General features: G+C 39.8%; 2 long non-coding RNA genes across 17 annotated transcripts in view; both read left to right on the forward strand.

The window, feature by feature from the left end:
- The window catches only part of LOC128102476 (uncharacterized), a 198390-nt gene that overhangs the window by 26768 nt on the left and 146588 nt on the right, over nt 1-25034 (forward strand). For all 16 annotated transcript variants that reach the window (XR_008215425.1, XR_008215427.1, XR_008215422.1 and 13 more), the window contains exon 2: nt 1015-1138. This is a non-coding gene — a long non-coding RNA (uncharacterized LOC128102476). The remainder of the gene's footprint in view (nt 1-1014; nt 1139-25034) is intronic.
- On the forward strand, nt 13548-17456 carry LOC128102477 (uncharacterized). Its single transcript, XR_008215438.1, has 2 exons — nt 13548-14547; nt 14966-17456. It is a non-coding gene; the product is annotated as an uncharacterized LOC128102477 (long non-coding RNA).

Genomic DNA, 25034 nt, shown 5'->3' on the forward strand with positions numbered 1-25034 from the left:
CCCCCCCCTTTTTTTTTAAAAAAAAGGAAGGTTTTAACCTTAGCAAAGTAAAATTATATATAATTTGGGAATTTGGGCATAGCTTCTCTTACTACTTCCTGTTGGAGGGGGGTGCTGTATCTTATGGGGACATAAAGAAAATTTTAGGATTATAGAATAGTCCATGAGGCTGTATCGTCTGAGCTAGTTGCCTTGAAACCATTCTGGATGTTGAATCATCTGGACCTTGGTGTTACCTTTCATGGGGTCTTGGCTGGTCAAACCTGATGTATCTTAATCTGGAACAAATCCATAGCCTCTGGCTTTCTGTGGGCACAAAAGAGACTCTTTTCCAAAGCAACATATCCTTATATCCAAATTTTGAAGTCAAGGTACCTTTAAAATATACATTTTGGCATAACTTAACAGTTTTTACAATCAAATGTTTTTCTGCAGTTAAAAAATCCCAAAGACAACACAATCCAGATTCTCTGTGTGATATTTATCTTTACGTGGCTTATTTTTTATATTAATTTTACTGTTTTTTTAAAGACTTTATTTTTTAAAACTATGTATTTGTTTATGTAACTGTATATATCACCTTTTTTGTCTCTTTTAAGCCTACGTATATTTTACACACATTGTAAACTATTACATCTGAATCTCTTATTGTGAATCTATTGCCTTAAACTGCAGCAGCTGTGGCTGCTGGCTCCGCCCACCTCAGCTTCCCAACATGGCGGTGGTACGGTATGTTTACCGCCAGCTCTGGGAGCTATCGTGGGTCTATGTTTTTATCCAAGCAGCATGTAGCCCAAAAACCTCTTTTTTTGTTTTGTACTAGTAAAGGCTAAATCCATCATGCAGCTTAATGTGTCACTTGCAGAGGACTCATTCTCGCCATACGGCAGGTTGAGCGCGCGCGCGCACACTAGGAACCAGCCAGTAGCTCAAACCAGCAGCTGCCACTCATTTGAGAGAGACAATTAGGAAGCTGTTTTTAGCTCCGTTTTAGAATCTTTTTTTTTTTTTCAGTTTTTAGGTGGAAACTCTTGTCACCACGTTGGATGCCATTAGGTGACTGTCCAGGCTGCCAGCTGTCTCGGTCTACTCTCACAAGATTCCCGAAAGTTGCTTGCATTCATCTACCATTTCTCAGGTACCATTATATTCCTTCTCAGGTCTTTGATGGGATTGAAGACTACCAGTTATAGTTACGACTTAGTAGATAGAACATAGTAAGTATTAGATTCAGGTTCTTTAGGATAGGACACCTTTTGGAATGATCTTTGTAACATGCCATTTACCTATGCTCTATACTTCTCTGGACTTTCGTATGTGTTTCTTGCTTGATATTGTTTGCATTGGTTGTAGTTCCATCTTATCTAGGTCATTATCCCTCATTATTCCTGGACAATATTTGATAACCATTTCTTTGTATATAGTCTTGTATTAGGTTAGAACTTTCTTATTTAGACAAAAAGGGGGAGATGTAGTGGGTAGCCATTCCAGCTTCGATCTGGAAGTTCCAACCCCCATTGAGACTTCGGCAACTGTCACGCCTACAAGGTGGGGCCAAGGGAGGCACCTGGGGACCCGAGATCTGGATCGGCGGGGACACCTTCCCCAGACCCCGCGACCTACCTATCCCTTAATTTGTAAGTTACACCATTAAATAAATCTCCTTTTAACTACGTGGAGTGGCCTTAATAATTTCCCCAATATCTCAATTTAAAGATGGATAAATACAAAGAATGGTTTTGAATAGACATTTACTCAGAGAACATATTTTGGTTTCCAAGAAGTGCATAAAAAATTCAATATTATTTAGTAATTAGTGTAATTATAACAAGCCCATGGTGAGATACTACCTCATACCTACTAAGATTCCCATGGGGAAGAAGAGAAAAGGAAAAAGGAAAGAGTGGTAAGGATGTAGAAAAATGTGAACTTTCAGACACTGCCATGTGGGGTTTATCCCATTTATTTTATTTTTTATAGATAAAATTAACATATAGTTTATATAAAAATAAAAATATTTTTTATTGTCTTTTACTTGTATGGATTTTTTTTTGCCTGTATGTATGTGTTTACACCATGTGTATGCCTGGTGCCCTCAGTGGTTAAGTAGAGAGCATAGGATCCCCTGGAACCATTATTACAGATGGATTGGAGCCACCATGTGGTTGTTGGGAAGCAAACCTGGGTCCTCTGTGTTTACTGCTTTAGAGGTGATGGGACCAGAGATAATAGAGCTGATAAATGAGGCAGATGAAAGTCTTATGCAACAGCCAACTTTATTCAGAGCATCAGACAATTTATACCCTGGGTTAAGAGGAGTCACATACTAAAGTGTACAATCACAAGGATAAGCCACACATGGTAAAAATAAAAGCAAAATGTATTTTTCTATAGAGGCATATAAACAAATAACAATAGCCAGTTGTACTGAGTAATCTGAAGTAAACTCATGCCTGTCCGCTATACTTGGGAAGGGCACAAAAACACATTCCAAGAACAATTTCAAGATTTTGAAGAAACTGAGGTCACAAGACTCTTGTCTTGTTTTCTTGAAGTTTTCTCACAAGCACTCAGAATTATCCTCACAAGACTCCATTCTTGGACCATGTTCTGCTGACACTCTGCAAGAACAAGTGCTCTTAACTCTGAACCATCTCTACAGCCCCGTCCTGTGTTTATCTTAAAAACAACAACAAAAACAATTTAATGGAAGAAGAAGGCTAGTGTAACTCAGAGGGCTAGTTGGATTTGACAACTTGTTGAGGCTTTACTGTAGCATAAAAACTAACATAGGGGTGCCTTGAAAGCATTGTGGAGACCTTATCTCCATTTGTAATTGGCTTTATTTGAAGCTTTACTTTAAGAAAAGGAGATTACTCTCAATAATCTGGGTGGCCTTTATAAAGTCACCAGAAAGGCTGTGAGAGCAAAAAGAGTCTACCTCAAGACTCCAGTCTTCAACTCCTGCCTCACTTTCCAGTCTATTGGTCCTGTCCTGACTCGCTGCTTCACACAGTGTGTGCCAAATTTAAACTATCTACCCATACATCTAATCTATCTATCTATCTATCCTCTACCTATCATCTATTTCTCTATCTATCATCTATCTATTATCTATCTATCTATCTGTCTATCTATCTATCTATCTATCTATCATCTATATATTTTTATTGAAGCACTTCTTGACCTTTTAGCTAAGATCAAGTGTACTGATTTATTTACTGTGTGTGAATGTGTATGAGTGAGTGTGCAACACATCACATGTGTAGAGATCAGAAGACAATTTGCAAGAGTCAGTTCTCTCTTTCCACCATGTGGGTTTGAGCACCAGATTCTGCTTATCACGCTTGGTAGAAAGCATCTTTACCAACTGATACACCAGACTGACCTCTACCTATTGTCTATCTATCTCCACCATCTGTGTATGCATGCATGTATGTATGTATTTGTATCTCTATCATATATATATGCAACCATGTATATGTGTATGTATGTATGACTCTATCATCTATGTACATACATCAAAATCATCTACATGTGTATTGTACATATCTAGTCATCTATCTCTATCATCTCTGTACCTATATATCTATGTGTGTTTCTATGTACCCATATATTTTTCTGTCTGTCATCTATACATCCATGCACCTTCTATGGATTCTACTTTTCTGGAAAATCTTGATTGATACAACACTTTAAAAAATATTCTTTTAACAGATTGAAAGTATTTTCCTAATTTTATCCCAAGAGTTGCTGATGAGAATCATGGTGGTGCCTGCCTGGTGCTCTTGCTTCTGAAAATTCTTTCTTTCTCTTTGGAGGCCTTTGGAGTGATAGTTGGTTCAGAAGTTAGACCACAGTTATCTGGGTTTTGGTCCGCAGCAGGACAGCAGTTTTCCTGCAGGAAGACACATTTCTTGTTTTGGTTCTGAGGGGTAGTTAAGCATTTCACTTGCTGTCTCCTCTCCAGCATTCTCCCGATTTCCTTGGGCTCCTGTGCTGTTAGATGGCTCTTTGGCTTTTTGATACTCTTCTATGTGCCCTGCGTTCTGTCTTCTTGCATCTTTAGAAAGGAGTTGCATGGTCTGTCATTCTGCTTGGGGTGGACACTTTGAAAATTGTGTTTGAAAATTTCAAGAACTCACATATCCTGCAGTCACTCTTTTTTCTTATTTTAAAAGTGTAATCTTTTCTGGAATTTTGAATAAAATATTGTCTGTTTGAGTTATCTTTTTCTTCAAGGCCCAGTTTTCTGTCTCTAACGACAGACAATATGAAGCAGTGGTTTCTCTGTGCCGACAGGTGAGAGTTCGGATCTCATTGGTGATGCAGGTGAACAGTGTGACCTTGGACAGGCTGCTTGTGCATCTCTGCCTCCATCTCCTGAAGCAGAACACGCATGCTCAGCTGGTGAAGCTGGCAAACATTTAGAGACCTCTTTATGAGCACAATTAACCAACACCCAGTGAGGCCCTGACAAAGGGAAAATGTAATTAGTAGCTTTTCCTTAACACTGCAAGCTTTACTCCAATGACTAATGTATCCTGGCTGCTCTCAGTACCTATGGGTCCATAGCTTCTCTGGGGTTCTACTACGTGTGCCTTTTCTGTCTGTGGCTCCTTCCATGTGGACTCACAGCTGTTTCTCTTTTCTCTCCCCCATTTATCAATAGATACCCTTCAATCAATTTTTCATTTTCCATAATTTGGAGAAATCATTTATTAGCTAGCTAAAAATCCCCCTAACCTGTCTCCTTCCTGGAAATTTATACTTGCTTATTTCAAAAAATTCTCCATTTCTATTTTAACATGTTTCAAGATGGTAAAGAGAAAAATCCATGTACTCAGGTATCGTTTTGAACCCAAATGCCTAAAATACTTACAAGATTTTTTGCAGCCTGAATTCAAGCTTAATTTCTAAATTGAAAATACTGTATTGATATCATGTGTATGTTTATAATCTTTCTAGAAAGGCCTATTGCTAGTCTTTATATTGTTTTACTTCTCCTCAATATCATTATATAAGTGCCATTTATTTTCTCGTGTGTGTGTGTGTGTGTGTGTGTGTGTGTGTGTGTGTGTGTGTGTGTGTGTGACATTCTTGTGTGTGAGTAGCATGCATGCTCAGAGGCAGAGGGCAATCCCAGGGTTGTCAAGGTCTTCCACCTCGTTTGGGACAGTGTCTCCTTTCTGCTGTTTGTCTGTTGTTTGATTAGCTCATGTCAGCGGTGCACGAGCACCGAAGGACTCTTCTGTCTTTGTCTCCTGCCTCACTGTAGGAGCACTCAGACTCCAGATGGCACACTATGCCACCCTGGTTTGTGTGGGTTCTGGGGAATTCCATTTCAGGTCCTCACACTTGCATGACAAATGTTTTATCCATCACCTCCCCAGCAGCTCCCATTTCCCCCTTTTAGGAAAACAAATTAATTTTTTATCATTTATTTTAAAATCACACTTAGGGTAGAGAGATTGTATTGTAAAGAAAGCTTTATATGTATGAAATAAGTTGTCATCCCTTCACACCAGGGTAATTAGTGCTGGCCTTCAGCTTTCTAAAACCATCACGTTCTCATCTACAGTTATGAGTCTACTCATTTCTTGCAGATTCTGCCACTCTAAAACCCCACATTCCAGCTCACACAGGCTCTCCTGACTGCATGCAGGGAAGGAGAAGATTTTCCTCAGCTCATGATGCAGATTCCTACAAAGCCGGCAATGGGCACTATGTCTGCAGCCTGTTCCTCCCGAATATTCTTCACCAACTTCCTTACAACAGATTCTCCAGGAAAAGAGCCAAAGGAGAAGAACAATTAAAAAAAAATTTTTATACATATGACCAAGCTACCTCCTCAGCCACTTGTATTCATTTAAGCAGGACTAGCAATGCTATATTTTGTTCCTACTTTCAGTACTAACAATTATTATTTTGAGAATTTTTAAAATATAAAAACCAGTAAGTATAATCCCACTTTATATTTTTAATAATGAAGAAAATTAAAAATAATTTAAATAGATATCTTTGTTGCATTTTTTTTTTCTTTTTGCAAATTGTTCAGTTTTGTAGTGTTCACTCTCAAAGTTCTTTTAGTCTACCTTGCAATTGGTTTTGATTGGGAACATTGAACATTGTAGGCACCGTTCTAAGCATTGGTTATACAAGAGTAGACAGCACAGTCACCTCTCTGTGGAGTTTACACATTAGTGAGGGGGCAGATATATAATAAGATAAAGTATGTCCTAGGTCAGATGCTGAAATGCTTTGGAGGGACATAGAGCGGACAGCAGTATGATGTGCATGGGAGTGAGCTGTTGCTTTATCTGACCCTAAGAGCTTCCAGGCAGAGGAACAGCAAGGACAAAGAAAGACCTTGAGGTAGAAAGCCTGCTTTCTCTCAAGGAATTACAAAAAGGATGGGGGCAGGAGAGTAGACTGGAGCAAGTAAGGAGTGTATGAGAAGGAACAGTCGGGTATGTGCTGTCTTTGGGTACCAAGTAGACCATGTTAAGTGCTTAGAGACAAGCCATTGTATAGCTTTGACTTTTACTCTGAAAGAAAATGGAACGTAATTGGAAGGATATAAACAGAAATGGCATGCTATAACTCGTACTTTAAAAGGAATTCTCTGGTGGCTGTGTGGACAATAATCCACAGGAGACAAGGGCAAAAGTATAGAGGATCAGTGAGTCGATCATTCAGTAAGTAAAGACATAGACTGTGGTGGCTGAACCTGACTAACCATTAGAAATATGGTTAGAAGTGACCAGATTCTGGATTTGTTTTGTATCTATATTTATTATTATCACTATTTTTTGTGTCAGGGCCCAGGTGTTGGGGTCCAGCCCCAACCTATCAAAGGGTCCCTTGAAGGGGGAAGTGAGGAATTGAGAAATGCTAGATAGGAAATATAGAAGTAGATGAAGAAAAAAGATAGAAACACAGGATAGCTTCAGGAGAACCCCAGGTCAATACCCAGCAGCCCTGAGTTTTATTCATGATGGACTTTTATACATCAACCAGGGGAGGGGCAAAAGACCTCCGCCTTTCAAGGTCAAGATACAAAGTATCAACAAGTGTAGACCCTTCAAAACACCTGATAACTGTGCCTTTGGCCAAATCATCCTATTATGCAGCCCTGCTGGGCAAAGCAAGCTCAAACTTTCTGACCTTGAGTAAGGCCCTACTGGGGAGACTCTGTGGACCCGCCACATTTTTGTTTTTTTGATAAATGGTCCCATGTAGCATAGGCTCATCCCATATCACTATGAGGCCAAGGATTATATCTATATTTAAGAAAGAGTTATCTATCCACCTACCCATTCATCTGTCCATTGCCCTATCATCAATCTGCCATTCATTCAACTCATCAATGAATATTCAACCTATTGAAAATTACAATTTTAATCCTTTTTTGTCATATTATCTGTTTGGAACTTATTTATTTTTATTTTATGTGTGTGTTTGTGTGCCTGGGTGTAGGTGCACAATGTGCATGGAGCTGCCACAGAGGCTGGAGGTGGGTTTTTGATCCACTGGAACACAAATTACAGGTGGTTATAAACTTCTGGATATGGGTGCTGGCAACTGAACCCAGGTCCTTTGCAAGAACAGCAAGTGTTCTCAAACACAGAGCCATCTCTCTATCCCCTTAGCTTGTTTTACTGTTATGTTTTGTATGTGTGTATGTGCATGCTCTCATACCACTGAGAATATGTGGAGGTCAGAGGACAACTTACAGGAGTTAGTTCTCATCTTTTACCACATGGGTCCTCAGAACTAAACTCAGGTCATCAAGCTTAGTGGCAAGTACCTTAACCCACTGAGACATCTTTCTGGCTATTATTATAAATTTTAGATCTCAGAGTTTAGATTTTGGACATGTTTGTATATTTTCTGTGTGTAGAATAGTGTTTCTTGGGCTTTGTGAAAGCTTGCTCACATGGCACCTGGGACCTGACACTTCTTATAGGGAAGGCTTTGATATCTTTTTTTTTTTTTTTGGTTTTTCGAGACAGGGTTTCTCTGTGTAGCTTTGCGCCTTTCCTGGGACTCACTTGGTAGCCCAGGCTGGCCTCGAACTCACAGAGATCCGCCTGGCTCTGCCTCCCGAGTGCTGGGATTAAAGGCATGTGCCACCACCGCCCGGCGATATCTTTTTATTTATTTTCCATCATCTGTCCTTCCTGAGCTGTTATTGGCTATTTGCATTTATCCAGAAAGTAGTCCATTTCTTTGAGACTTAGCAATTAATGGCTTTGGGTGGCATGTAGCATCGTAATTTTAATATTTCTCTTTACATTTGTGTCTATATCCTCATTATTTTATTTATGCATTTGTATTTTGTCCTTTTTAATTTATTTGGCTAGGTAGTAGGATCACCCTAGGTTTTTTTTGTCATATTGAAAATATCTTTCTTTTTCATTGAAAATAAATTCTTTTCCCATGTAATATATCCTGGTTATGGTTTTCCCTCCCTCTATTCCTCCCAGTTTCTCCCCACCTCACCTCCAGATCCACTCCCTTTCTGTCTCTCATTAGAAAAGAACAGGCTTCTAAGAGATAAAAACTGAACATGACCAAATAAAATATAATAAGACGAAGCAAAACTTTTAATTTCAAAGTTGGACATGGCAGTTCAACAGGGGGAAAGAGTCCCAGGAGCAGGCAAAAGAGTCAGAGATCCACTCATTCTCATAGTCAAGAGTCTCATAAAAAAAAATAGCTATAATATGCATGCAGAGGACCTGGTACAGACCCATGCAGGCCCCATGCTTGCTGCTTCAGTCTCTGTGAGCTCATATGCACTCTGCTTAGTTGGTTCAGAGGGCCTTGTTCTCCATCCCCTCTGAATCTTATGATCTTTCTGCCTCTTCTTTCACAGCATTCTCTGAGCTCTGAAGGGAGGTTTGATGGAGCCTCCCCATTTAGATTCTCTTTCCACATAATTTCTGGTTGTGGGTCTCTGTATCTGTTGCTCTCTGCTGCCAGAGGAAGCCTCTCCATTGATGACTGGACAAGGCACTAATCTATGAGCATAGGAGAATATCATTAGGAATAATGTTATTGATTTTTTTAGACCAGTTGTGCTTGGTTTTGCTCCAGGTCTTTGAGCTATCTAGCTCTCTCTGGTTCTTGGTTACTCAAGTAGTGTTAGGTATATGTTCCTTCTTGTGAAGTGGGCCTTCAATCAAATCAGACATTGGTTGGCTACTCCCAGAAGTTCTGTCCCAACACTCCCTGCCTTACCATATTTTGCAGGCAGGAAAGATTGTAGGTCAAAGGTTTTGTGTCTGGGTTGGTGTCCATGTTTCTCTTTTGGTAGACTGAAGAGTACCTTCCTGCATCAAAAAGACTAGAATGTAGGGGTAAAGGCTCCATGTAGATACTGGCTCAACTTCTCCATGTTCAGTGAGTTGTGTGGATGTTGTCCTAGGCAATGGGGCCTGCCTTGCTGTCAGTTTGCAGAGAGCAACCCTTTGTCTTAAGCATCAGCCTGGGTTGTTTGGAGATTGCCATGAGACCCTTTGACCAACAACTCAGTTGAATGCAACCCAGTCCTTCCACTGGAATTCTTGCCTGGCTACAATAGATAGCCAGTTGAGACTTGACATCCCGCATTACTAGGAGTCCTCATTAGGATCACCTTCATAGATTCCAGGACGCTTCCACCACACTAGGTTTCCACACCACTCTCCAAGTGTCCCCTAAATTCCAGTCATCTCTCTCTGAACTCTCTCCTATCCTACCCCCTCACCTGATCCTTCCCAATCCAGACCCCACCTGCCCCGAGTCTACCCTTAAAATCTATTCTATTTCCCCTTCCCAGGGAGATCCATGTGTTCCCTGCTCCCCACCTCTCTTTACCTAATCTCTCTGGTTCTATGGATTGTAGTTTGGTTAACATTTCCTTAACAGCTAATATCTACTTATAAGTAAATGCATACCATATTTGTCTTTCTGAGTCTGGGTTGTTTCACTTAGGATGAGTTTTGCTAGTTCCATACATTTGCCTGTAAATTTCATGACATTTTTTTAAACAGCTGAGTAATACTCCATTTTGTAAATGTACCACATTTTCTTTATCCATTTTTTGATTGAGGAACATCTATTCTGTTTCCTGTTTCTGGCTATTATAAATAAAGCCACAATGAACATGGTTGAGCAAGTGTCCCTGTGGTAGGATAAAGCGTGCTTTGGGTATGTGCCCAGGAGTGGTATATTTGGGTCTTGAGGTAGGTTGATTCCCAATTTTCAAAGGAACCATCATACTGATTTCCACAGTGGCTATACAAATTTGTACTTCCACTAGCAATGGAGGAGTGTTTCTCTTGCTCCACATTCTCGACACCTGTCACTTGTGTTATTGATCTTAGTCATTATGACAGGTACAAGATGGAATCTCAGAGTAGTTTTGATTTTCATTTCCCTGATAGCTAAGGATGTTGAGTGTTTTTCAGCCATTTGAGATTCCTCTGTTGAGAATTCTCTGTTTAGATCTGTACCCCATTTTTAATTAGATTATTTGGTTTCTTTTGATGTCTATTTTCTTAAGTATTTTATAAATTGTTGATATTAGTCTTCTACTAGATTTGGAGTTGTTAAAAAAATCTTTTCCCATTCTGTAGACTGCCACTTTGTTTGACTGATGGTGTCCTTTGCCTTACAGAAGCTTTTCAGTTTTATGAGGCCCTATTTATTAATTGTTGATTTTAGTGCCTGCACTACCCCGATTCTGTTGAGAAAGTCATCTCTTGTGACAATGAATTCACGGCTTTTCCTTACTTTCTCTTCCATCAAGTTGTGGTGGTTTGAAAGAAAATGCCCTCCTTAGGGAGTGACACTATTAGGAGGTGTGGCATGATTGGAGTAGTTATGGCTTTGTTGAAGGAAGTGTGTCACCATAGGGGTGGGCTTTGAGGTCTCCTATGTTCAAGCTATGCTCAGTGTGACACAGTTGCTTCTGCTGCCTGTGAATCAAGATATAGAACTCTCAGCTCCTTCTCCAGCACAATGTCTGCCTGCATGTTGCCGTTTCCACCTGCCATGATGATAATGAACTAAACCTCTGAACTGTAAGCCCCAATTAAATGTTTTCCTTCATAAGAGTTTGTCATGGTCATGGTGAGTCTTCACAGCAATAGAAACCTTAACTAAGGCACACGTTCAGTGTGTCTGGTTTTACGTTGAGGTCTTTGATACACTTGGACTTGAGTTTTATGCAAGGTGATAAATATGGATCTATTTACATTCTATATTCAGACATCCAGTTTGACCAGCACCATTTGTTGAAGATGCTGTCTTTTTTCCAGTATGTATTTATGGCTCTCCCCGACCCCCACCCAATTCAGGTGTCCAAATGTGTTTGGATTTATGTCTGGGTCTACAGTTTGACTCCACTGATCAATGTGTCTGTTTTTATGCCAATAGCATGTGGGTTTTATTACTATTTCTCTGTAGTACAGCCTAAAATCAGGGATGGTGATAACCCTGGAATTTCTTTTATTGTCCATGACTATTCTACTATCCTGGGTTTTTTTGTTATGAAGTTGAGAATTATCCTTTCAAGGCCTGTAAAGAATTGTGTTGGGATTTTGATGGGGATTGCATTGAATCTGTAGATGGCCATTTTTACTATGTTATTCCTACTGATCCATGAGCATGGGAGATCTTTCCATCTTCTGCTATCTTCTTCAATTTCTTTCTTAAAAGACTTGAAGTTTTTATCATACAAGTCTTTCTCTTGCTTTGTTAGAGTTACTCCAAGATATTTTATATTATTTGAGGCTATTGTGAAGGGTGTTATTTATCTGGTTTCTTTCTAGTCCATTGATCATTTGTATATAGGAGGCTACAGTTTTTTTTAAATGATCAGTGAAAGTGTTTATCAATTGTAGGAGTTCCCTGGTAGAACTTTCAGGGTCACTTATGTATACTATCATATCATCTACAAATAGTGATGCTTTGACTTTTTCCTTTCCCATTTATGTGCCCTTGATCTTCTTCAATTGTCTTATCACCCCAGTTAAAACTTCAAACACTATATTGAATAAGTATGGAATGAATGGACAGCCTTTTCTTGCTCCTGATTTTAGTAGAATTGCTTTGAGTTTCTCTCCATTTAATTTGATGTTGGCTATAAACTTTCTGTAAATGGCCTTTATTATATCTAGGTATGTCCCTTGTGACCCTAATTTCTCCAGGACTTTTATCATGAAGAGGTGTTGGATTTTGTCAAAGGCCTTTTCTGTATCTAATGAGATGATCATTTTTTTCTTTCAGTTTGTTTGGATGGTAGATAGCATTTACTGATTTTCATATATTGAACTATTCCTGCATCTTTGGGATGAAGCCTACTTGATTATGGTTGATGATCATTTTGATGTATTCTTAGAATCAACATTCTAACACATGCTTCTAATATGTAGCCCTTAAATGTATTTATTTCCTGCTGGGCAGTGGTGGCGCATGCCTTTAATCGCAGCACTTGGGAGGCAGAGGCAGGTGGATCTCTGTGAGTTTGAGGCCAGCCTGGTCTACAAAGTGAGTTCCAGGAAAGGCACAAAGCTACACAGAGAAACTCTGTCTCTAAAAACCAAAAAAAAAAAAAAAAATTATTTATTTCCCATTTTTATATTTCTTGGGTCATTTATTTTAATTTCTTTTAAAATTGCTTCTGATAACCTCATGGCATTTATTTTGTTACTCTTTCCTGACTCTTTGAAAGAAATGCTTAGTTCATTTTGTTTCCTTGTGTTCTGCATTTGCCTCAGACAAGTGCATTGGCTGTGACCCATTGGTAATGACATCGGGTTCCCATTGTTGTTCTTTTCTAAATACTCAGGCTTTCAGATTTGTCCAAGAGACATCTGTTAATGGCTTCTTCATAACCATCTGTTTTTTTTTTCAGTTTACACTGTTGAAATTAATTTCTAGTTGCAATGGCCTGTGGTCAGAGACTCTGCTTTGCTTGGTTTCTCCTTTGTTGGGCTCTATTGAGGTTTTCTAAGTCTTAATGAATAATCAGTTTTATGATATTTTTACGAAGCTTTAAAGTTGAAGTAGTATTTTCTGTTTGCTGAATACTAAATTCCATTTTTAGTCACAAATCAGTTTTTTAAAACTATGTTATCACTACTTCAATATTGCAGTTTTTGGTTAATATGTCAAGAAGTAGAGACATACTTATGTCACTCATGTTTTGTGTTGTGTGTTTTTTCTGCTTTATATATTTGAAACACAGTTTTATGTCTTTGTACCTTCATTGATTTTGCAACTCACTTTTATAAAATAGACCTTTTTTGTTACATGACAATACCTTTAATATAGTTTTACCTCAAATTTTATTTGACTGATTAATCTTGTAGTCACTGCTTTCTTTCATTATTTTATTTTATTTTTTTCCTGATAGTTTCACATATATATAAGATGACACTTGTCATCTGAGTGTATCACTGAATATTAGCTTAATTATAAGTCAATGGGGATGAGTTAATGTTGACAAATTTCCTTTTTTTGCACTAACATCAGGTTACACTACATACGTAATACTTTGCATTTTCACAGTGTTATAAAATTTATATGCCTATATAATATGATCTCAAAATATTTCTTTGTGCTAATCACATTTCTCACCACTGTGGCGGAATGCCCAGCAAAACAACTTAAGAGAAGGAAGGCATATTTTGGCTCCTGGTTTCTCAAGTTTCCATTTGACATGATGGGGAAGGCGTTGTGCATGCAGGAACTGTCCTGTCAGAGGTGGCAAGAGTGTGAGGTGGTGGCTGCTCACACTGTGGTTAACCAAGAAGCAGCAAGTGGAGAATTAGAATGAAGGGCAGGGAAAGAAAATATGAAATTTGAGGTTACTTTTTAAATTGAATTTTATAATATAAATTATATAAATACATATAATATAAAGTTTAGTGGTGGAGACCTATAAATGTTGCCTTTAATTTCTTTTCAGAATGACTTTCGCAGACTTGTGTTTAATAAAATTGTAATCTTCAGTGATACCATAAGAATCTTGTTAACAGTTGGTCTATCGTTAATTACTGGGAAGATGGCAAACATTTTAAAGGGTTCAGATGTCTCCAGGATTGTTGTGTTGACTGTTCTGTCTCTGAAATTCCTTCTCTTAGACCCCTTTCCTTCCCTTTCTGGAATTCACCCTGCTCTGGGAGGCTGACCTCCACAAGCAATGTCCTCTGTGTCGCATCTTGACAGGTTTCATGTGAAGGTTCTCTCTAGGAAAAGAACTAAGAGACTTCATATAAAATTATAAAGAGAATTTATTTGGTTGGTCACACAATCAGAGGCTGAATGGTCCCACAATGACTGTCTCTGTAAGCTAGAGAACTGGGAAAGCCAGTGGCTGTTTGGTCGAAGAATTTAGAAGCCTCAGAAGAAAGGACCGATGCATTCCTTGTCCGAGACTGAAGAGCTGAAGCCCTCTGAAGACTCTCTGGTCAGAGTCTATCTTCAAACACTGGAAAAAGATATCTAAGAGCAATGGCAGCAGAAAACACGTGTCCACTGAATGAGAACAGAGTATGTTTGTGTTTTCTGGCTTTCTTCTTATTGTTTTGTGCTATGAGGTCCAGTGTGAGCCACACTCAGAGTACATCTTCTCCCTTAGTTCACTGTCCAGTATTACCATGGTCTATAGCAGTGCGGTCACAGACACTCAGTTAGTATACTTTATTAATCTGTTAGGCATCTCCCAATCCAGTGACATTGGCAGTCAAGAAACCATCACACTTCTGATAGAGCTCAGACCACTGGGACACTGTTGTTTCTTCAGGGGGCTTTTCAAAGTGACATTCTATTTTCTCCGTGACTCTTCACTGATCCATTGCATTGTTTCTGGGTGTGTTCCTTTCAAAAAGTAAGCAACAGAAAAACCCTTAGTTTTTTTGTTTTGTTTTGTTTTGGTTTAGTTTTTTTGTTTGTTTGTTTGTTTTGGCAGAGACAGATATAAGGGGCCAGAAAATGAATGGAAAACTTGAGTACAAGGCTTTAGGCTGAACAGGAGCTGAACAGTGGTGTTGCCTACAGAGACCAAGATCAAGGTTACACTGCGGGAGAGGTCTGGCTCCCACATTCTGCCGCTGTGAGAACTGTGAACCGTTCTCAAACCAGTTTGCTTTTGACCCAGCCTGCAAAGTTCATGGAGGAGCCAGGCTCAGAGCTTTCCTTAGACGAGATTGGGAGTGGTCACAGGGGCTATGGATCATCTGGCTTCTAAAATAAGAAGTATTCATAGACAATGTGGCAGATACAAAGCAGAAACGGAGCCCAAATAGTCAGAAATGACCCGTGCCAGTGCTGGCAGGACAACTCAGCTGCTAAGGTGCTTGCCTTGAAATACAAGGCCCTGAGTTGAAATATGCAGAATTCATATGAACAACAACTTTTTAAAAAGTCAGGTTTGGTGGTCTACACTTGCTCTCCCAGCACTGAGGAAATAGATACAAGAAACTGAGCTCACTGGTCAGCCTGCCTCACCTTCTTGATAAGTTCCATGCCAGAGGAAATTTTGTCTCAAAAAAGTATACAGAGCTTGTAGAACATAACCTTAGGTTGTCTTCTGGCAAAGACGTACACACACATGCATCCCCACACACCCCCACACACAATGACCAATGTCTTCTGTATGTACTATCTATAATGACATCTTAATGTTCAGCACGTATTATGTAGTGAATACTTATTGTAATATATTATAGACTTAAAAGGTTAGAGAGTTAATGACTTCTTAACTATGTAATTATTTGCTCATTCATTTATTGATCTCTCCTTTTCTGTATCAGCTATCAAATAAGAGTCATTGGCTAAGTTATGCCGAATGTATTTTTAGATTTCACCTATGTCAACCCAGTATATTCCTTTCAAGTATATATACACACAGCAAAGAGTTCAAAATATTATGAATCAGATTCATGTAAATATGCTATTATGTATCTTTTCCAAGAAATGGTATTGTCAGAGATAATAGATAACCTTCACAGATGAATTTGTTTCTGGCTCTCAGGATTCTAAACCCATTCTGAAGATCAATGTTAATTCAAGAGTTCTCAGCTCAAAATGCAGCTTGTTCTGAGCTCTGGGTATGTTGCAGGAGAGGGAGAAGGGAATGATTTGTGACCCAGAGAATGTGCTTTGACAGCCCAAACCCAAAACACATTCAAAAATTTCCACAGGGGCTTTCTAGGTGACCTTGTAGGGGAGCAATCTTCACCAGGTAGAGGGAAGGAAAGAAACTGCCTGGGAAGACATCTAGGTGAAATATAAGGAGAAAAGAACAGTGGATTTTTACCTTGTGGCTACTTTGGGTTTTCAGAAATACATCTTCGTGTGTTTTGCATACATGGCATCTTTGCAGACATTTTGGAGAATTTGGAAGGCAGAGGCAGCATCTTCCTACAGACCTCTGAGTAATGAAAGGATCCCACTAGTGTCCGAGGCGGGCTGGTTCCTGCTGCCCTGGAGCTAAGTGCTGTCACTGAAGCTTCTCTCCAAAGCCTCCTTGGAAGCTGGGTGTGGAGCTGGTCCACAGGGTCTAATTATAAGATTCCTGAAGTCCCATGCCTCTGTTAGCTAGAAATAAAGGTCAACTAACAGTTCAGCTAGAAGCCTCTGCCCTGAGTTAAGTATGAGGGATCAAGAGGAGTGAAGCCTTTAGCATCAATTCACCAACTTATTCCTTAGAAGGGGAAACTCGGAGCAATCGCTCCTTCTCTTCTGGATTGTTCAATATCCATAGAAATAAATGGAATGCAGATATTCTGAAGCACCAAGAAGACAACTTCAAACTTATTTTAAAAACAACATATAGTCTCTAAGTGGTAAAATCACAATAAACTGTGATGCCTATTTCTCTAATATAACTTTTAAAATAGTACTTATTAGTCATTATGGTCATCCATAGCCAGACAGCATCATGGGACAAAAAGTGACACAGTGTTGCTGGAATTAGCTAGAAATGAAGTTTAGGAACACTTGAAAATCTTTATTTCCTTCCCAGAATAAACAACTATGTACTTTCTTGTTTTTTCAAAAGAAAATGTTAGATTGAATGCACAAAGGGGAAGACAGACCTCTGGGATATTTCTGACTTTTAAAAAGGATCAAACTCTAAACACCACACTCTTTCAAAATTGATTTGAGTCTCAGAGGTTATTTGTAGTGGGTAGCCATTCCAGCCTTGATCTGGAAGTTCCAGTCCCCATTGAGGCTTCGGTAACTGTCACACCTACAAGGCAGAGCCAGGAGAGGACCCTGAAGACCCGAGATCCGGATGCGCCGGCTCTCTTGGTTCCTGGACCCTGGACGCTGGAGGTAGACCGAGCAGAGTTCTCCAGAGAACACCACCGGACTGCGCCATGCCTTACCCAGACTCTGTAAACTATCCATTCACTTGTAAATTACCCCACAAAATAAACCTCCCTTTTAACTACGTTGAGTGGCCTTAATAATTTCACCAATATCTGGCGCCCAACATGGGCGTGACAGTTCAAAATCTCTATTTCACATATCTTGGTTACATTAGAAGTTGAATGTCTATTTTGTGCATTCCCCAGCCTCTCAATCATAATATAGACCCCCTGCCCTCAAGGGACCACAGTAATAACACCACAGATTACAAACAGCCCAACATCCTAGTTGTGAAAAGCCAGGAGCTCAGGTCCTGGCTTCCCAGCTATTAATCTAAACCTTGTTTAGTTGACCAAATACTTCACCTTTCCATTTTCACAACCTTCAGGTAATATGTGTGCTGCTTGTTGCCTCACAGATGTCCGAGCCAGGAGCACAGATAATGCATAAAAATATTCTGAGCACATCTAACATACTGTGTTATCCTGTACTGGGTTCCAAGAAGCTGCAAAGGGCTGTGCATTTCCTTTAAAATAGCTTTACTCAGCTGTTAAACTTTTTTTTAAGCCCCCAAATCTCTTCCCAGTCCCAAAGTGCAGCAGTGTGTTTTTAGCTGCAGTCTGGGCTGTGACAAAGGAAGACATATCACATCTCCTTTAACGAGAAATGAACTGCTGCTGCTTTCAAGGACTTTTTTCCTTAAACTGAGACCCAAACTATGGAAGGAAGCAGATTGCAGAAGGAAGAGAAACTGTATTCTTTAAAACCTTGAGAGATATTGAATTCCAGCTTAGGGCCATTTGGAGCAACTGACAATCTAGAGCATTTTACTGAGCCGTTGAAATGTTAGGTGCAGAACCAAATTTCTCAGGTATACAATGACACTTGAAATAATACATTTGAAACATGTAAACCATTGCTGGGCTCTCAAGCAGAAGATGGAGCACCTAAAGGCGGAAGGTGAGGTTTAAGTATGGGTTCACTCATTCAAAAAAGGAATCTCGAGCCATGAGAAAAGCTTGTGCCCCATGACTGTGGCCGGTGCTTTGTGCCACCTCTTGTGTCCCCATCCTTCCCTGTCCCCTGACCGCTGTTTCTAAGTTTCTGCTGCCACCACCATCTCTGTCCTCAAGCATTCCACATGTAGACACCCCGAGAATGGATCTGCTGAGTTCATGAGTTTTCAGGATTTGGCGCCCTTCTGGGTCTCGTGACAGGTAACTGCAGAGGTTGGTGGGCAGCTGACTCCCATTCCAATTAGAAGCTGTGGCTGTAGGGGTGTCAAATGATGGGAGGCACATCAGGAGAATTTGCACACAAGCAGCGCATGGAGGAAATACAGGAGAACTTGGAGATGAGGGGGGAGAGGATAGGAAAGGTGGCCAGAGAAGAGGCCTTGTCAAGAGACAGTGGCTCTAGTTTAGTCCAAGAGGAAGAGCCTGAGAAATGATGTAAAGCCTGTTTCCCAGTGTGATCCCAAGGAAGCTGGAGTCTTCATACATAGACTCCCCTTAGTCACTGAGGGCTGCTGGGAGGGAGGCAGAAGAGGGCTGTTCGCTCTCTGCCCATGTTCAGCACCTCAGGCAAAGGCATTTGAAACTCTTGGAGCTCACAGAGAGGGTTCAAAGCGGTTAGGCCAGAGAGACCTGGCTTGGGTGCCACAGCATTTACTGCTTGGAACCTACCCACACAAAATCAACCAGCCACTGTGTTTGTGAGCTTTTCATCATGACAACAAATGCTTGAGACAATCAGCTTATACAGAAGAAAGATTTCCTTTGCTTCCTAATTTCTGAGGTTTTGCTTGATGGTCTGTTGGTTCCATTGCCTTTGGGCCTTTGGTGCGGCAGTACAGAGTGGCAAGAATGTGTGTTGGGAAGGCCTATTTGCCCCATGGCATCCAGGGAAGGGGTGGGGGCGGGGGCCAAGATCCCAATATCCCCCTCCAGGATATGCCCTCATTGACCTTACTTCCTTTTACCTGGCCCCACCTCTTAAAGGTTATCCTGCCCACCCCCAGACTCCCAGGCTGGTGACCAAGCCCTTAAACACACATGCCTTGGGGGGACACTCAGTCCAACTACAGCCACTTTCCCCTGGAATGGTTAGCATGTGTGGGTTTCAAGTCACAGCTTGTCAAATACCATTTTTATTAAGGCAGTAATTCAATTTAAATTTTAAATTAAATTTAATACAGGCAGTAATAGATCTTTGTGTTTGACTTTTGGACAACCTTTCAAATGTCCAAAACCCCCCTATGTGACTGAATTTGGGTTTTGAACATAGTTGATAGATGAATACTCAACTTCCCTGTGCTGATCTTAGGGGCCGGCGACACTTCTGTGCCAGCAGCACTGATATCTTTGACAATTAGTCGAATCAAGTAATACGTTTACTATCTCCTTTTATTTTCATTCCTGCCCAGATTTTAATGAAAACTAAACTGCTAATATTAATCATAGGGCCTTTAATATGCTTAATAAAATAAAGGCAAAGCTGAAAACTAGGGAGCATGCCAAAGCACCGGAGATCTTGAGTCATATTTGAACTGAAGCTTTGTTTTGAGTTTCAAGAGCAAAATTAATACCAAGAACAGGGCACAAGCTTATGATTCAAACATTAAGGTGAGTCTTAATCTGTCTCAGTTGTTGAAAGTCAACACCTTCTGCGTGCGTAAGGCTGCTCTCGCTCCACTTCCCGTTTCTGAACTTTTGTACATGGTGTTCCAGGAATTCGTGTATAGAAATGGGAGACTGTGTAGCAAAACTGCTCTGTGGGAAAACAGAGATGATCTAAAATGTCATCTTTCTACAGCTGCAAATGAGCCCTGATTAGGGAAGTGTTTGGCCAGATGTCTGTTCATTTTGAAACGTGCCTTGTCATCTGGGCTCCATCAAAGCAATAAGGTCAAGCTGGCCAGGAACCATCTCAAGAGGTGGAGAGACATCTGGGGTCAAACACAAGCAGACCCCAAAAGCATAAGCCCACTATGTGAGCAGAAAGTGCAGATACCCTGTCTGGGAAAACACTTTAACTGTGGCTATGTCGTGATTCTCACAACCAGTCGATAGAAGGGATTTATGGGTAGATCCGCCCAACTGAGCGGCACAAACCAAGTAATCATAAGTAAGCTGGATAATATAAAAGCAGATTCTCCCAATAAGTGAACTGGTTATACATGATTGGTAACAGTGGAACCTAGAGCCACAGAGGATTCTGGCATATTCTTTGTTCTGAACTGGATCCCCAAGCATGTGGAGGACCCTATGCTAGAGGATCAAAAATTCTGTTACTCTCAGATCATGATACTTGCTGAAATCCTGTAAGCAACAAAGGCAAGATTATACCTGCAATATGCATCTGTTTTGAGAGTTTTACCTCTGGCTGTTCCGGGATGGAAGAGGCCCATGTCCTTACTAAGTGAGATTACTGATAACGGCTGTCCAAGCCATTTGGTCTTCTTGGTTGGCTAGGGTCTCTTGTATATGAACAGTGTCCATCATCTCTAATAGGAGATATATATGTCCACTCATAGATGTCCATATGTTTCTGTTTTGGAGATATATATATATATATATATATATATATATATATATATATATATATATATATATATATATCTCCCATTTTTGTTTGTTTGTTTGTTTCAAATTCTTGACCATTTGATCCTTTTGATCTCTGACTTCTGACCCAAATCTTAGGCCTTTTCTACTGCCTCTGAATTACATGTATTCTAACTTTTGGACACTCTACCACCCCAAGTGGATATAAGCAGGTGCCATGCACCTTGATGAGCATAAACATCCTTCTTGCTAAATACTGTGAAATGAAATTGCTGGAGCTTTCGCTAAGTGAATCTTGGATGCTGTAAGAAGCTGCCAAAGCCATTCCAAGTGAAAGTAGCATTCTTCTGTCTCACCAGAAAGGAATGAGAATTATAAGCCAATGCTTGTTCTTTTGGGCCCTTTGAATTTTAGTAATTTTGATTTGGATGTGCTATGGTATTTCATTGTGATTCTCATTTACATTTCCTTGGGAAATAATGTTCATTGTCTGTCTGTTCATGACTTAATGACTATTTAGATATGAAGTGGCCATTCAGATTTTTTTAAATTGGATTACTATTTATAAAAATTATTTAGTTGTATGATTTTTTCATATATTTATATACAAGATTTTTACCAGATAGATTATAAATATTTCCTCTTATCTTTTCATTCCTTTTTAAATACTTTTTTTAAATTTCCTTACATTTATTTTTTCATTTTGTATGTGTAGGTCAAAGCAACTTTTGGGAGACAGTTTTCTCTTCCTACCATGTGGATGGTAGATGGGGATGGAACTCAGGTTATAAAGCTATAGAGCAAGTCAGTTAATGTGCTGAGTCATCCAACTAGCCCACTCTTTTTTTTTTTTTTTTTTTTTTTTGTTTTGTTTTTTTTGAGACAGGGTTTCTTTGTGTAGCTTTGCTCCTTTCCTGGAACTCGCTTTGTAGACCAGGCTGGCCTCGAACTCACAAAGATCTGCCTTCCTCTGCCTCCCGAGTGCTGGGATTAAAGGCGTGCGCCACCACCGCCCCTCCAGCTAGCCCATTCTTATTTCTTACTAATATCTTCTGCTTGTCCATGCATGTAAGAGTGTCTGGGTATGGAGTCCCAAGGATGTATCAGGTATCTTTTTTAATTACTCTCCACTTTATTTATCTTTCACTAAACCATAGCTAGCCAATCCCACAGTGTAGAAAACCGTCTCTCCACAGGGGTTACTTGCCTCTACCTCCTGAATGCTGGGATTATGGGTAGGTGATCGGCCCAGCTTTTTTAGGTCCTGTGGATTTGAAATCCTCTTCACATTTGTGTGGTAAGCACTTTTCCTACAGAGCCATTTTCCTAGCTCTGTTTCCAGTCTTTCCTTAGACTGTCACACTAAGAATGTAATCAGGGAAACACAAATCAAGACCACAATGAGTGACTGTCATACCTACAACATGGCTGTGATCAAAACAAAGATAGTATCAAATGATGACTGGGATGTGGAGGAACTGGAACCCTTGCCTGTCAGTGTGGGGACTGAAAAGGCTTCTTTCTGGTGCTTTGCAAACAGGCTTGGAGTTTCTAAAATACTAACTGTAGATTTGTCATAGAACCTAGCAATTCCACTATGGCCTCTATGTGTACACACACACACACACACACACACACACACACACACTCCCATAACACACATGAGAAAAAAATTAGAAAGGTAATTCAAAATAAATTTTACTGTTTGCAATTAATGCTATCGCTGTAAATGTGAACAATTAATAAACAGTAGCAAATAAGACAGTTTGTTAATATTGCCAAGAATCAAGATTTTAAAACATAAGCCAATAAACAAACAAACAAATAAATAAATAAAGTGACACACATAGACGAAGATATTAAGAGGGAAAGACCTAGTATATTGAAATTGAAATTGAAATATAAACACAAAACACCTGGTTTTCATATCAAACCTGACACATTTAAGTTGTGAAAGACCGATTGCACCCAAGTGACAGCTTTTGCAGTTAGCATTCTCATCTTGTTCTCTAAATATTTTGGAACTGAAAGAAACCATGGCTGCATCCCAGGTTCATAGCAGAGCAAGTATGAGGTAGGGCTTAATATGTCTCCTTATTGCCAAAAGCAAGGAAGAGATCATGGGGCCCGCGACAGGATTATCTACGCACCATCGTGAGGAGATGAATGTCATCTTACTGGTCAAATTTGGGACAATTTTAGCATTTAAAAGATAACCAACCGTAAAAGATAACCTTTAAATCCAGAGGGGGAGAAGGGAGGAGAGAAAATGTACATGCCTCATTTCCCACCTTGAAGGTGACTTTTACATCAAATGGTCACTCTGTGAATCTGTAATTAAAGGGAAAATGATCGTTTATCCCATCTTTTTAAGTGATAGGAACTATTCTGGGAGGACAGCAGCGAGTACGTGGATAGGGTATGAGAGCATTAGGAAACCATCACTTGGTTATTGTCAGTGAAGTCATTGACTTACGATGGGACGATCCAGGGGTGCTAAGGACTGAAGTCAGGAGGGGAAAGTTAGCTGCAGAGAAGGGGTCTCTCATGGAACCCAAATAACCTCACTGCCAACTGCTAAGAGAAAAAAAAAGCGCTTTCCCAGCAAAGGCATTTGGTGTCAATCCTTTACCGATTCAGTTTCGTGAAAATTCGTGTGTCTCTCCTCTTCCTTAACGAAAAGCCTGTCTCTCATTATCTCTAGACAATTGACTTATTTGTCCAGTCACCTGAGTGTAGCTAACTTCCTGAGGCTGCCAGGCTATTCCTGCCACCCATTCTGATACTGTCCTTGACTGGGACATCGAGCAAACAGACACTGAAGTACCCCTCCCCTCATTCCGAAGCCGTTCTCACAACTAGCAGCTGCCACTGGGTCTGTTCCTGTGTCCCAATGCCTTCCTCTCAAAGGCTGTTTATCCCTCTTGTCTCTTATGGTAATGAACCTAATTACAATGATCTTTCTTTGAGCATGATGCTAGATTTTGGTTGGTTATATGTGTGTGCAAAATATACTTATATGAATACATTTGTATGTGAAGCTATGTCTATAAACAAATATGCCTTTTTAATCTGGGGTTTGCAGTATGCTCAACTTTTTTTTGCTATTTGGAGGATTTGTTTGTTTTTGACAAGATCTTGCCCTGAAGTCTGGGTTGGCTTTCCTCAGTCAGTGAGAACCTTTGATTCTCCTGCCTCAGCCTCCCTATTGCAGGAATTATAGGTATATGACTATGGTGGTATTTTATTTGTACTGAAATGTGATTTTAATTGTATGTTAATAAATAAAGTTGCCCAAGAGATCAGAGCTAAGAGCCTTACCCTGCAGCTAGCCTCTTCAGCCAAGAGACCTCTCCGAAAGAGACCTACTTCCTGTCTGTTTGTCTTTATATAGACTTTCTGTTCTGCCTTCTCATTGGTTGTAAACCCAAACACATGACTGCCTCATCACTGCCTGTATGTACAGCCCTCCAGGTCTTCTATGGTATTGAGATTAAAGGCATGTGTCTCCAATGTTGGCGGTATCCTTGAACAAACAGAGATCTACCTAGCTCTGCCTAGTGCTGGGATTAAAGGTGTGCACCACCAATGCCCAGCTTTTGCTATGGTTGTAATAGCTCTGACCCCTGGGCAACTTTATTTATTAACATACAATTAAAATCACATTTCAGTACAAATAAAATACCACCATATTTCCCCTTTTCTATTTTAATAAAAAGAAAAAAGGAAAAAGGTTATAACTAACATAAGAAAAACTATATATAAAAGTACAATAACTATATACAATATATACAAGTAATAAATACCTAAACAATGTCTAGTTCATTTGTATTTGACAAATTCAGAGAAAATAATTCCATTATCTATCCTATTGTATCTAATTCACTTGCTATCTTAATTAATATTCAACTATAACTAACTAATCTTTGTTGAGCGCCATTTGTAGCTAGAGTTTTCCTGCCTGGTCCACAGTCAGGACAAATCTCTCTCACCTGCCAGTCTCTACCCAACCAAGTAAACACAGAGACTTATATTGGTTACAAACTGTATGGCCATACCAGGCTTCTTGCTAACTGTTCTTACAGCTTAAATTAATCC

Source organism: Peromyscus californicus, unplaced genomic scaffold, assembly GCF_007827085.1.
Source record: "Peromyscus californicus insignis strain IS unplaced genomic scaffold, ASM782708v3 Scaffold_7__1_contigs__length_154581171, whole genome shotgun sequence".
Lineage (NCBI taxonomy): Eukaryota > Metazoa > Chordata > Mammalia > Rodentia > Cricetidae > Peromyscus > Peromyscus californicus.